The sequence below is a fragment of the Leuciscus leuciscus genome, assembly GCF_965113295.1.
Source record: "Leuciscus leuciscus genome assembly, chromosome: 14".
In the NCBI taxonomy this organism is placed as follows: domain Eukaryota; kingdom Metazoa; phylum Chordata; class Actinopteri; order Cypriniformes; family Leuciscidae; genus Leuciscus; species Leuciscus leuciscus.
In genome coordinates this window covers 16,273,429-16,286,383 of record NC_138738.1, presented here as the reverse complement: position 1 = coordinate 16,286,383, position 12,955 = coordinate 16,273,429, and the positions used below count along the sequence as shown (strand labels likewise).

Genomic DNA, 12,955 nt, shown 5'->3' with positions numbered 1-12,955 from the left:
CTATCCCTTTCCCAATCACTTCTAATGGATCAGAGCCACACAAAAAAAACCAACAAAAAAAAACCAGTCAAAGTCAAAGTCACTGCCAAAATCAGCAAATGTCCAATCACTCCACAGCTGTGGCTCTTGTGTCTTCCCTCCACAGAGAGAAGACACATGTCAGAGAGAGAAAGAGAGACAGGGAGGGAACGAGAGAAAGAGAGAATTGGTGGTGAAAGAGAAGAGTTAAGGAGGGAGAGGAGGGTCTCCATCTGTCCATCTCCAGGGTCTCATTGATCAGTAGGATCAGAGGGGTGAGAGCCCCGAAAATCCGTTGGAATTCCAAGAAGGCCAAGAGAGGGAAAACAAAGCCTGTGCTTCTCTCCCGGTCCCATCCTCTAATCAGTCACATATGACGGGTGAAAGAGAGAGGAAGAGGGAACACAAGTCACTCATTTCTCCTTTTTATTTACATTTTTACATAATTCAACCTAACACTCCCCAAATAAACTTATCAGATCAGTAACACTTGCCAATGAGCAATGTTCTACATTGCTATGGTAACTTACAGTCTTACAACTGGCAAGTTATTGGTATAAAATGTAACAGTTAAAAAAAAAAAAAAAGTTTAATCTTTGTTTTTGTGTCAGTCAAATACTGTACTAATTACAAAAAAAGATCATCTTATAGTACTCTGCCATTCAAAAGTTTGGATTTATTGTGAAATATTATCATTTTAAAATAACTGTTTTCTATTTTAATAAATGTAAAAATGTAATTTATTCCTGTGATGGCAAAGCTGAATTTTCAGCAGACATAGACTCCAGTCTTCAGTGTCACATGATCCTTCAGAAATCATTCTAATATGCTGATATGATGCTCAAGAGTCTTTTTATTATCAATGTTGAATAGTTGCATAATTTTTTTTGTGGCAACCAAAAATTGTGATTCTTTGATTAATAGAAAATAAATAGAAATATTTTGTAACAATATAAATGTCTTTAGTGTAATTTTTGATCAATTTAATACATCTTTGCTGAAAAAAGTATTAATTCATCTCTAAAAAATCTTTCTGACCCCACATGGCAGTGTATATATATATATATATATATATATATATATATATATATATATATATATATATCATAAGTAATCTACTTTTGTTTGTTTTGTTTTTTAGCAGCAGAATTACTGTAGGAAATTCAGTTAACTCTAATTTGAATTAAAGTTTTAGGAAAAAGACTAATGGTAAATTGGTATTCAGTACCATTTGATACCAACATTGCATAATATGCCAGTGCTTTTTGAACTGAAACATTTATTAGCTTAAAGATAAAGGTCAAATACCTTTATGTATACCTATATAAAGTTGCTAAAGCCATAAATCCAACTTGATACACACAGCAGTCATTTTCAACACAGTTTTTTGCGTGAACCCATGCATGGCGCAGGAAGTAGGGCAGAGAAAGAGCTCCATCATACCTAAAACTCATGATTCTTGGCTAGAATGAGCCAGCACTTGGGAATTGAGCAGTAGATTTAACCCAATAAAAATCCCTCATTGTGCTTTCAACCCTGTTGGCCATAAATCCTACTCTGAGACGCATCCTACAGCGGACCTTGTGCTACACATATTTTACCTTTATGTCCTTTATCTTTCCGCCATTCATCAGTCAGCGGATTCATCAGCTGCGGGGGGATTTTGTCTAAATGTGCAGTTGTTATTAAAACTACATGATTGACTTGGTTTTGTAGGACAGTGTTTTCCAACTTTGCACCCCAAGAGCCCCATCAGTAAGACTAAAGTACACCGTCATCAACACTAAACCACAATATGTTTCCCATTTACTAGATATCATGTTGCAATACCATTAATATTAATAACATTAATAAAATCTGGTTTAAATTAAATCAAAACTTTGAATTACAAAGAAACACACAATATAATTGTGCTATGAGCATCATCCACATAACTGTACAAAACTTGCACAAATTATGTACAATAATAGTAGTGATATTTTACAGTATTACTGTTTTTAGTAACACTTTACAGTAAGGTTCATTAGTTAGTTAACTATCTTAGTTAAAATGAACTAAGAATGAACAATACTTTTTCAGCATTTATTAATCTTAGTTAATATTAATTTCAGCATTTACTAATACGTTACTAAAATCAAAGGTTGTATTTGTTAACATTAGTTAATGCACTGTGAACTAACATGAACAAACAATGAACAGCTGGATTTTTATTAACTAACATTAACAAAGATTAATAAATACTGTAACAAATGTATTGCCGTTTTAACCTGCTCAAATTCCCATACACGTACTTCTGTTTAAGAATAATGTTGTAAGATGTTCAAAATTAATTTGTCTGGCAAAAAATGAAACAAAAGCTCATGGCCCTCCTGTTGTACATCTGCATGGCACTATGATGCAGTGCTTAACGTGCTATTTCTGGAACTGTATCTAAACACTACGATCGGCCATAGCGAATGACCGTGGCTAGTTAGTTTCCTGTTTTCCACAGCATACGGTCTCATTTTTCATCAAAATATGTCCGTTCTTAGCTGTGTCTGACCTGAAGTTTCCCTTCACAAGTGTAATTAAGTTATTGTTTGTTTATTAGTCAGTACAACAGAGGCCGTTTATGAAATCATGCGGCGCCCCTTGGGCTTGCCCCCATATCCAGACAGACTATATTAGCTTTGAATAGTTGTAGTTTTTACCTAATGGATACCTAATTTTCTACCTACCATTGGTATAAACTGTTTGTGTGTGAACACAAAAAGTGTTTGTTTAGGGAAAGCTTAGTTTTTGCTCAAAGAAGTCTGTTGGTGGAATCTGGGGTTAAATGTTTCAGGGAAGTACCACCTCTACCCTCTGTGTTGAGTAAATACCCTAGAGAACAAAGTCTCTGAGTGTGTGTGTACTCCGAGAGCTCAAAGTCTTCCTGTAGGACACTGAACAGCACTGCAGAGCAGCACTGGGTCCATTAGAGCTCATCAAGAGATTGCCTTCACAGAGTGCAATTACAAGTCCACAGAGCCATGAACCTTCCTGAAGTCCTGCCAACAACATCTGAGCACCATGTTTCCATAGGACGGTTGACCTGCCTTAGAAATAGATGCCAAATTAATTGCTAAAACCCTAATTCAATTTAGTACGGCTGAGCGAGAAAGTTTATTTTGTCTCCCGGACTATCAGAAGTAAGGCTACGCATTTAGCAAGCGCAGCAATATGACAAAAATAAGTCAAGATGGCTGCCAACATTCCTGCACAACCTATGGTACAATTACACAGAACAGATGGATTAATGAATGGAACATTTACAGTAAATTGGTGGAGAGAACCGGAGCGTAGAAAGCCCGTCCAACTACTAAAGAGACACAAACAAAAGACAAATTCTTGTTTAGTTTAGCATTTCTGTGGAACTATGTTAAGTACACCAGATATTCCCACTTCAGTGCAACTTTTAGTGCCAAACCACTAGAAATGTAGAAAGAGAAGAAGAGACAGAGAGAAAACAAGGGTGTGTGTGTGTGTGTATCAAGAGCAACAGTGTATATAAAATTATATATTGTTTATATGTCTCACAAAAAGTACCATGATATTACCATTGACATTCCATTGGATATTATGTTAATACCATGGTAGCCTATATGAATATGGTAATAATTTAGTACCATGGTATATATACAAGTACCATGCTATACTGATACTATCACAGTACTATTGTACAACCACAGCACGTTTTGTAACCATCAGATTGAACTCACAATTGATTAATACAAAGACTATAGAAGAAATCTGAAAGCCTGTTTCCGCCTCAGAGTAAAATATAACACCAGGTAATTGTAAGAAAATGTTACAAATAATAAATGACATTATGAGATATAAAGTCCTACTGGGAGTCAAAATAACAATAAAAATAGTAATTGTGAGAAGTAAAGTCAAATTGTGCGAAATAAACGAGATACTGCATACATTATATATTAAAAATATTAATATCAATACAAAATTATACAAAATTGTGATATGAAGTCACAATAGCAAAAAATACAGTTGCATTTAGTAGATAATTAGTTGTGATTTTACGATAAATTCACAAACATGATAAAGAAAAGCTATACTTGTTAGATATCACAATTATGAGAAATTAAGTTGCAACTTGAAATTATGTGAAATTAAGTTACAATTACAAGAAATAAAGTTACAATACATTAAAATATTTACAGAAACTTCCATAGAAAAGTGAAATGTTAGAGGCAAGTTATTCAGTGAAAGACAAAGTTTAAAACAAATGTTATAAAGATGAGAAAGAGGAAAACGCCTTATCAAGTGTGCACCGTGCAATCGTGCAATTCGGCCTCACAAAAAAGTCCCAACACTTCAGTGCGCTCTCCAGGCTTTCCATAATGAAAAAGTACCAGCATCACAGGGAAGTCCCCACAGTGCAGCTCTGTCCCTGCATATAAAGGCTGGCTGTGGCTGAAAGCTCCTAAAGTTTTACAAGCTAACATTATCCCCCGGTGCTCTTAGAGCCCTGATACACCAGAAGAGGACACGGCACCATAAACACATTCTAACTCTCCTGTGGCTCATCCATTCATGCTGGAACTGGGGGCACAAGACCCTTTTTATCATATTTTTTAGCTTTGTTTTACATAAAGGTAGTGATTTAAAAAATAAATAAATAATTAATTGCATTAATTATACAAGGAATAGACTTGCCTTTTGATTTAAGACCCATCCACATTCAGTTCAACAGATCATTTTGTCATTATTCACTTTAAAAGAAAATGTAAACGTGAATTATCTGTCACAATGAATTCAACTTTAACTCATTTCAACCTAAAATACATAATGAGGCACCTGTGTTTTTTTCCCATTCCACTGTTCTCCGTCTAGGTATTTTTAAACGCAAGAACACTTTGAACATTTGTTTCATTGGCTTATTTCACTCGGTTTAGAACAGAGGTAGTCTGTCTGCTGTGATTTATGTGAAGCTGATGCAACTGAAGTGATGCTTGAGGTGTGTGGAAGAATCACCCGAGCTTCCCTTCAAACTCACTGAAGGTTAAACTCTTTTATTCTAATCCACCAATACTTTTTTTCCACCATACATCATTTACTCCTTCCAGTCCCGATGACAGGCATTACATTCGGAATGACATCACAACACTGAGGCCAAATGCTCCAGTGCTTTGAAAACTGTGCACTGCAAATGTAGCACAACTGATTGAGACTTTTTTTTGGCTTCCAGTAAATGGTGCGAACAGCCAAGTGCCACATGAGCTAACGCTGAGAGAGGTGAAGTTCTCCTCTCACACTCTGCCACTGCCATAATACCGGTCCTCATAAAACCCTAAACCACCTCTTTAGTTTCACACTTGCACTGATTTTACAAGCAAAGCCTGTGGTGACACAACGTGTGTGGGTTTGTGTGTTTATGTGCAGACTGGCATAATAAAAATAAAAGACAGAAGCTACCTAAGCCTTCTCACCTAGCAAAGAACTTTCTCTTAAAGGCGAGGCGGTAATTTCTGTGCCAAAATAGTCATCAAGCTAAACTGCAAAAATAATAGCTTATTTCAAACAGATTTTATAGTTGTCTCTGAATATTGAGTTGGAAAACACTAAAAAAGGTTACACACTTAAAAAAAAAAGATGTGTGTTGGGACATTTGTTTTTGGGGAGGGGTATTCTCATTCTAGAAAGCCTCCAATTGGACAAAAATATGTGGTGCAGACTGAGTCATCATTATTTTTGTTCTGTTTACAAAGAAGAGAAAGACTGTAGATGTGTCCCTTTTTCTACACAATTTTGTATTTTGAACACTTTTGTATGTTGAACACTTTATAAACTCAACACTTGCAGCTTTTCTTACATTTCAAAAACTAATGGAGCTAAACATGCTAAAGCTAACAGCAACACATGCTTCTGTGTAGTAAAAGACTCTTAAATCATTTCCTAACTAGGCACGCTGCAACAAGTTTTTGTCAAAATCAGTCACAACAGTGATACTCGACAAACAGGGGATTCTATTTTTAGAATGGTTTCTACTCTATGCAAACAAACATGACAAAGACTGTATCAGTGACTGGTGTATTTTGAATAGTGTTAAATTGGTTTATTTTTTAGTTAATTTGATTAGTTACAGTACTTAACCATTTTGTTGCGAGACAGCAGTACGCTTGCAGAGAGAGAGAGAGAGAGAGAGAGAGAGAGAGAGAGAGAGAGAGAGAGAGAGAGAGAGAGAGAGAGAGAGAGAGAGAGAGAGAGAGAGAGAGAGAGAGAGAGAGAGAGTCCACATGCTCTTCTGGTTGTGATTTAAGGTTGATTTTGTTGTGTCTTTTAGCTTTGTCGCATCTGGTGTGGACAGACAAATTGCTTGTTGCTGGTTAGGACACGGTGTTCAAGGGTTAGATCGCCCAAAAATGAAAATTCTGTCATCATTTATTAACCCCCGTGCAGTTCCAAACCCATAAGACGTTGGCTAATTTTCAAAAAGCAAATTGAGATATTTTAATGAAACATGAGAGGTCCCTCCATTGAAAGTCCAAGTAACCAAATCCAAAGGTCATAAAACGAATCAATTTGATGCCTTTATGATCTTTTTGGATCTTCTAAGTTTTGGTTAACTTTCAATAGAGGGACAGAAACCCCTCAGGCTTCATTTAAAATATCTAATCTTATATTTCATTAAAATATCTTAATTTATGTTTTAAAAACTAACCAAAGACTTATGGGCTTGGGACAACATGAGGGTGAGTAAATGATGACAGAGTTTCCATATTTGGGTGGACTTTATCTTTAAGATTTCCATTTGAATATTTCTTTCAGGTGACATTACCTTTCAAAAAAATCATAGTACACAGTCAGTAAGAATGTAATGTATAATGCATTTGTGATGTAACAAAATATATCAGTTACAGGTTAGTCAACTTTTAGCAGTATTCTAGAAGCTAAAATACGTGGAATTAAAGCTACAATTTAGATTTTATGGGGTTTTGAAATGAACTCTTATGCACTAAACCTAGCATAAAGCTAATATCAACACCCCTCAATATACGAAAGGATGCATGGACCCTGAAATCTTTTAACTGGTCGTGTGTAGACTATGAAATCACAGGTCTAAATAGGGCTGGGCGATATGGCTGAAAACTGTATCACGATATAAGTGTTTCATATCGGTCGATATCGATAATTATTGAATTTTTTTATAACATATTTAAAATAAGGACCAGTCCAGGAGACAAATATATTACATTTAAAGATTTTTTATTTTAAACTTAACCTACCTCTGATTATAATCCCATCAGTTAAAAAGGCAGAAATGTCAACACGACCATGGAAAACTCAAAAGTCTAAAATCACAATGAACACTTAACAATTATCTCTTAACATTAAGGTGCAAAATTAAAGAATACGTAAGAAATGCTTTATAAAGGGGTGGGCGATATGGCAAAAATATAATATTACGATTTCTTTCTATAAATTATATAAATCTATTTCTTTCTATTTTCTATAAATTATACATTGATACTTATTAAAGCTATTAATAAAGTTATTAGTCAAGAGCAGTGAGTGATTTTCTCTTTACATTTTGTTGTTTTATTAACATTAAAGGGATAGTTCTCCTAAAAATTCTAATTTTCATAATTTACTCTCTCACGTTGTTTTAAACTCGAATAAGTTTCTTTCTTCTGTTGAAAATAAAAGTTATTTGGAAGAATGTGGGTAACCAAACAGTTGATGTACCCCAGTGACTTCCATAGTATATTTTTCCTCCTATGGAAGTCAATGGGGACCAGCTACTGTTTGGATACCCACATTCTTCAAAATATTAATATTAGAAAATATTAGAAGGCAATTAATACAGGTTTGGAACAACATTTGAGTGCGTAAATAATGAGATAATTTTTATTTTTGGGTGAACTATCCCTTTAAGGACAAACGGCAGCGTGTTTACTATTACTACTGTCTCTTTAAGAGCTGCGCGCGACGCGTCTATTATACACGCATTTGACAAGCAGATTTTCTCTCAATTTTCTCAAGTTTGCTTTCACTTTAGACATATCCGACTAGTTTATGTAAACCTTGTGTGTATAACAGTATTAGCAAAATAAGACTCGAAAGATAACTTAGTATTCAGGCGCTGGTAGACAGGCTTTTAGTGCATGTGAGCTTCACATGTATGCGCTGAGAAACTAGCTAGAACAGCGCATAAGCACGCGAATAACAGAAAAACTGACGACGGTCTTGCATAATCTGCAGACGACATTGGTCTGACTACGGTCAGACTTTAAGTCAGGCGAGCTGACTTTTTCTGTTTTATCTAGTTACTAGAGAGTGAGTGCCTTTGTTCATGCAATCAAACTTGCTTTGCTGGTTTCTTCCAACGAAAAAAATAAATAAATAATTATCGAACGTTTTATCGAACGCATTTTTTATTGATATTGATTACGTGTCTATCGCGATACATATCGTTATCGTTTTATCGCCCAGCCCTAGGTCTAAATAATTGTAATTTTCTCAAAATAACAGAAACTTCATGGCTCTGTGTTGCCTCAGGTCCACTGCCTTTACTCACAGACAAACCCAGAGTGTTTGAGTGATGAATGCAGGTGGAGGCTTCATTAATCATGTGGACGCAGAGAAAGGTGTTGGATAAAGAAAAGTGACATTAGCCTCGGTGTGTAATGCGAGAGCTTGAGGGCCAGTGAGGAGGCGAGTGTGTGCGCATGTACGTTTTGATTCTAACCAGGCCTGGCTTGTCTCAGCAAACGGCTTGATGAAGCAGGAAGTCATCCAAACACAAGCTATGCGGGCTGAACACTGCAAGGTGGTCTTGAACATGCGACACAAGCCCACACACAAAGATCTGCACCACCTGATGAAAAAGATGCCTATGAGACATATCTATTATCAACCGATCTAGGTCCAGTTTGGTTGGCTGGTCAAGCATAGCTCTAATTGGATGAGTGTGAATGTACATCTGAGGATCAGATTATGTAGATGAGAATTTATTTGTCTTAGTTCAACATCTTCAGCAGAATCATGCACTTGAGGTGTACAAGATTGTTTTCTGGGTTTAATTTCTCATGTGTTCTGCCATAAATTATAATAAAAAAAAAAAAAATCCAACAACATTATAATATACAACATAAAAAAAAAATGAAATGAAATTTGACATTGTAATTAAATTAATACTGTTTTCAAACACAACTTTAAGTGCGCATAAGATGACGGCAAAGGTAAATATAAAAATAGGGGAAAAGAGAATGCACAATTAAATATCCAATGCAGACCGATTCTAGCCTGGAAATCCAGACCCAAATCCGAAAGATTAAGGGTCTGGCATTGAGTAATGAAAATCGCCCAACTCGAGGGGCGGCACCAAGAATGCATTTGAAAATCTCACTGCACGCAATTGGATAACACTACTACAACCAATCACAACAATACACGGGGTGACGTATCAAGAGCCCCATACGCATAGCTACCAGCGGAGCTTACTGGTAGATTAGAATCTTAGTGTATCCGGTCGGCAAAACAGCAAAAACGTCCTTCTTGCAAAGGAACGATTCGAGCGCCGTCTTCTGTTCTTCTTTTAGATAAAAAGCCAAGTCTAACTCATTCATTGTAGCGGCCAAAGCCGTTTCAAATAACTGTTTGTTCATCCATAGCCATCTTGCAATGTCTACTAATGACTTTGACGTTGCAGTGCTGTCGTCATCTGTTTAGCCCGCCTCTGGCCCGCCTATATCAGATAACCTGATGTGATTGGTGCAGCTCGGCTACAAGGGCATAGTTAATGAGCATCATTACTCAATGCCAGAGTGACTCGCTGTGCAAATTCAAATTGTACTTTCGCGAGAACTCTGGACTTCCAGGGTAGACGATCTCAATAAATAACAATAAAAATCTCAAACATAGGCTAATAACCAATATGGTACAGATATGGTACAGAACAAACAGTCTTGCTTAGGCCAATGGCAATTCTTAACCCTTCCCTTGCCATTGACGGAATTGTTGCATCTTCTGAAAGAGCACAGAATCTCCAGATCAAAACACAGGTGAAGAAGAAGCAGAAATGGGCAATAAAAGTATTGCTTATGCACAATAACGTGATCATCAAAAATTAAGCAGCATCAATCAAAACTGCCTAATGTTATTGAATGAAATGTCAGCCCAGGACAAGGTATAGGACCGTGCAAGCTTTGGGGGTGTTGATGGACTCGATCTACTCCATCTATTCTGAATCCAATCCGGGTGTAATCTTTGACAAAAACATGATTTTCTCAGCTTTTTGTTCAAAATGTTGTTTTTTAATGAAACTTAATCAGATTCAAGTGTTGATAAAAAAAAAAAAAAAAATAAAAAAAAAATGTATATATACTGTATATACAGTATACACACAAATATATACATACATCTACATACATATACATATATATATATTAGTGGTGGGCCGTTATCGGCGTTAACGTGCTGCGTTAACGCGAGACTCTTATCGCGCGATAAAAAAAATATCGCCGTTAATCTATTCTCCAAGTTGGGTTGGGAGATGGCTCTATACTACACAAGCTATGATGACGCAATCTACCCGCGGCCGCGAGGTAAACCCGGCTGCAACGCATATTCGTCGTCATCTTAAGTAAACACGGCTGAAAGTGAAAGCTGGTGAAAAAGATCGGTGCAACATCCATTATTTGGACTTGGTTCGGGTTTAAGCCGTCAGACGAGCAGCAGCAAACTATATACAGAGTGTGTGGGGTAACAGTTCGGTAAGTTAACATACGACTAATCCGTTCGACCACCTCAAATTCAAAATGAAACATGATATCACTGAATACCAGCGCGCGCGTATTATTCCCATTCCAATATATCTTAGTGGTGTAGCACATAATCTCGATTTTAAGAATCGTTGTTGTGTTTCTTTTTAACTGAAAAGACATCAGTTAGACAATATTCTAATTTTAAATTTGGGGTTTCATAAGCTCCAAGCCATAATAAACATTAGACCTACTTAAGTCTCTGCAGCTAGTGTAATTAAATTTTATTTATCTGCAAAATTATGTTGTATACTTACAGTTTTGCACAATATATGTTCTCAAAACTACATACACCCTTTAAAAAAAAATACATTTAGCAGTTGTTTAGCATGGGTCTGTGTAATCTGTTCTGAAATGGTTTTATTATAATATACTGTATATCGTTATCGCAAGAGGCTGCAATGTATATCACAATATAGATTTTAGGCCATATCGCCCATCCCTAATTGATAGCCTATAGTAGTTGATAATAACATAGGCCTACCTAATGTTGCCTATGGACGGTAACAGTACAGTAGTAACCTTTTACAGTCTATGAGTAGAACAGCTTTCTCAAGCAGTTTGTGATGCATTTTGGAAACAGGAGATGAGCCCCTGGTCTAATGCGCCACCTGGCTTGAGAAACCCGTTCTCAAAGACTTACTTTTATAGTCATTATTTGGGTAGCACACATATTCTGAATGCCTTCGGCAGAATTCAAATGAGCCATTTTAATCTAGATTCATCTAGATTAATTTCAAAATTAATCTAGATTAATCTAGATTAAAAAAATTAATCTATGCCCACCTCTAATATATATATATATATAAAAATTATAGAATGTATATATAAATGGACAATAATTTCACCATAAATTTGCCTCGACCAGTGCTCCTCGCAAGATTTCTGATAGAGGAGTGAAAAGAATAATCAGAAGAGTTGTCCAAGAGCCAACACCAAGTTGTATGGTGTTTTTAGGGTAATGTGCACTGCCATTTCTCCTCCAAATATGGTGTGTATCATGGCATCCAAACAGTTCAATTTTGCTCTCATGTGACCACACTATATTCTCTCAGTATTTCACTGGCTTTTCCAAATGTTGTGCAGCAAACTTTAAATGAGCTTCAACATTCTTTTTTTTCAGTAATGGAGTCTTGCGTGGTGAGCGTGCATACAGGCCATGGCGGTGGAGTGCATTACTTACTGTTTTCTTTGAGACAACAGTACCTGCTATCTGCAGGTCTTTTTGAAGCTCTCCACAAGTGATCCTTGGCTCTTGGACAACTCTTCTGATTATTCTTTTCACTCCTCTATCAGAAATCTTGCGAGAAGCACTGGTCGAGGCAAATTTATGGTGAAATTATTGTCTTTCCACTTCCGTATTATGGCCCCAAAAGTGCTCACTGGACCATTCAGAAGCTTAGAATGGCGCCTATAACCAATGCCATCATTATGTTTTGCAACAATTAGGTTGCGAAGGTCTTGAGACAGCTCTTTGCTTTTACCCATCATGAGATGCGTCTTGTGTGACACCTTGGCAATGAGACCTTTTTGTAGGCCATCATTTGGGACTGAACCAGCTGTTATTAATTTCCACTGACAGGGGGCTGGATTGCTTTTTAATTACTGTAAGTTTTCAGCAGTTGTCTTGGCTTTCCATGCCTTTTTGCGCCTCCCTTTCTTCATGTGTTCAATACTTTTTCCCTGTGTCATTTCACATTATTACACATAACTTAATTTCTGAACTTATTTTTGTTTGTTTCTTTGTATGTATGGCTTACTTGGGTTGTTACCAACATCTGGTGAAAATTTCATGTCAATAGAACCTTTGGAAATATATTTACTGAGAAAAATGATGACGTGTTCAATACTTATTGCCCCCGCTGTACATATATGTTCAGATATTCATACAACAAAATATTCTGGGGGCTATGCAATTTTTGTAAAATATTATTAAAAATGCTGGCACTGACTGACATTTTTTTTATAAAAAACCCTGGCGGGAAAGAGTTAAAAGAGCTACTAAACTAATTTACTTTGAATTATTATTTATTTTTCTTACTCCATTGGCAAATATTTTTCTCTTGTTTTAAACACAAGCTAAACTAAATTCTATTGCAGTAGGTGTGTGCTTAAAACAAGCAAAACAATCTCTC

At 36.2% G+C, this 12,955-nt stretch overlaps 1 protein-coding gene across 1 annotated transcript in view; it reads right to left on the bottom strand.

The window, feature by feature from the left end:
• The window catches only part of ror1 (receptor tyrosine kinase-like orphan receptor 1), a 110,649-nt gene that overhangs the window by 46,875 nt on the left and 50,819 nt on the right, over positions 1-12,955 (bottom strand). The window lies entirely within an intron of this gene.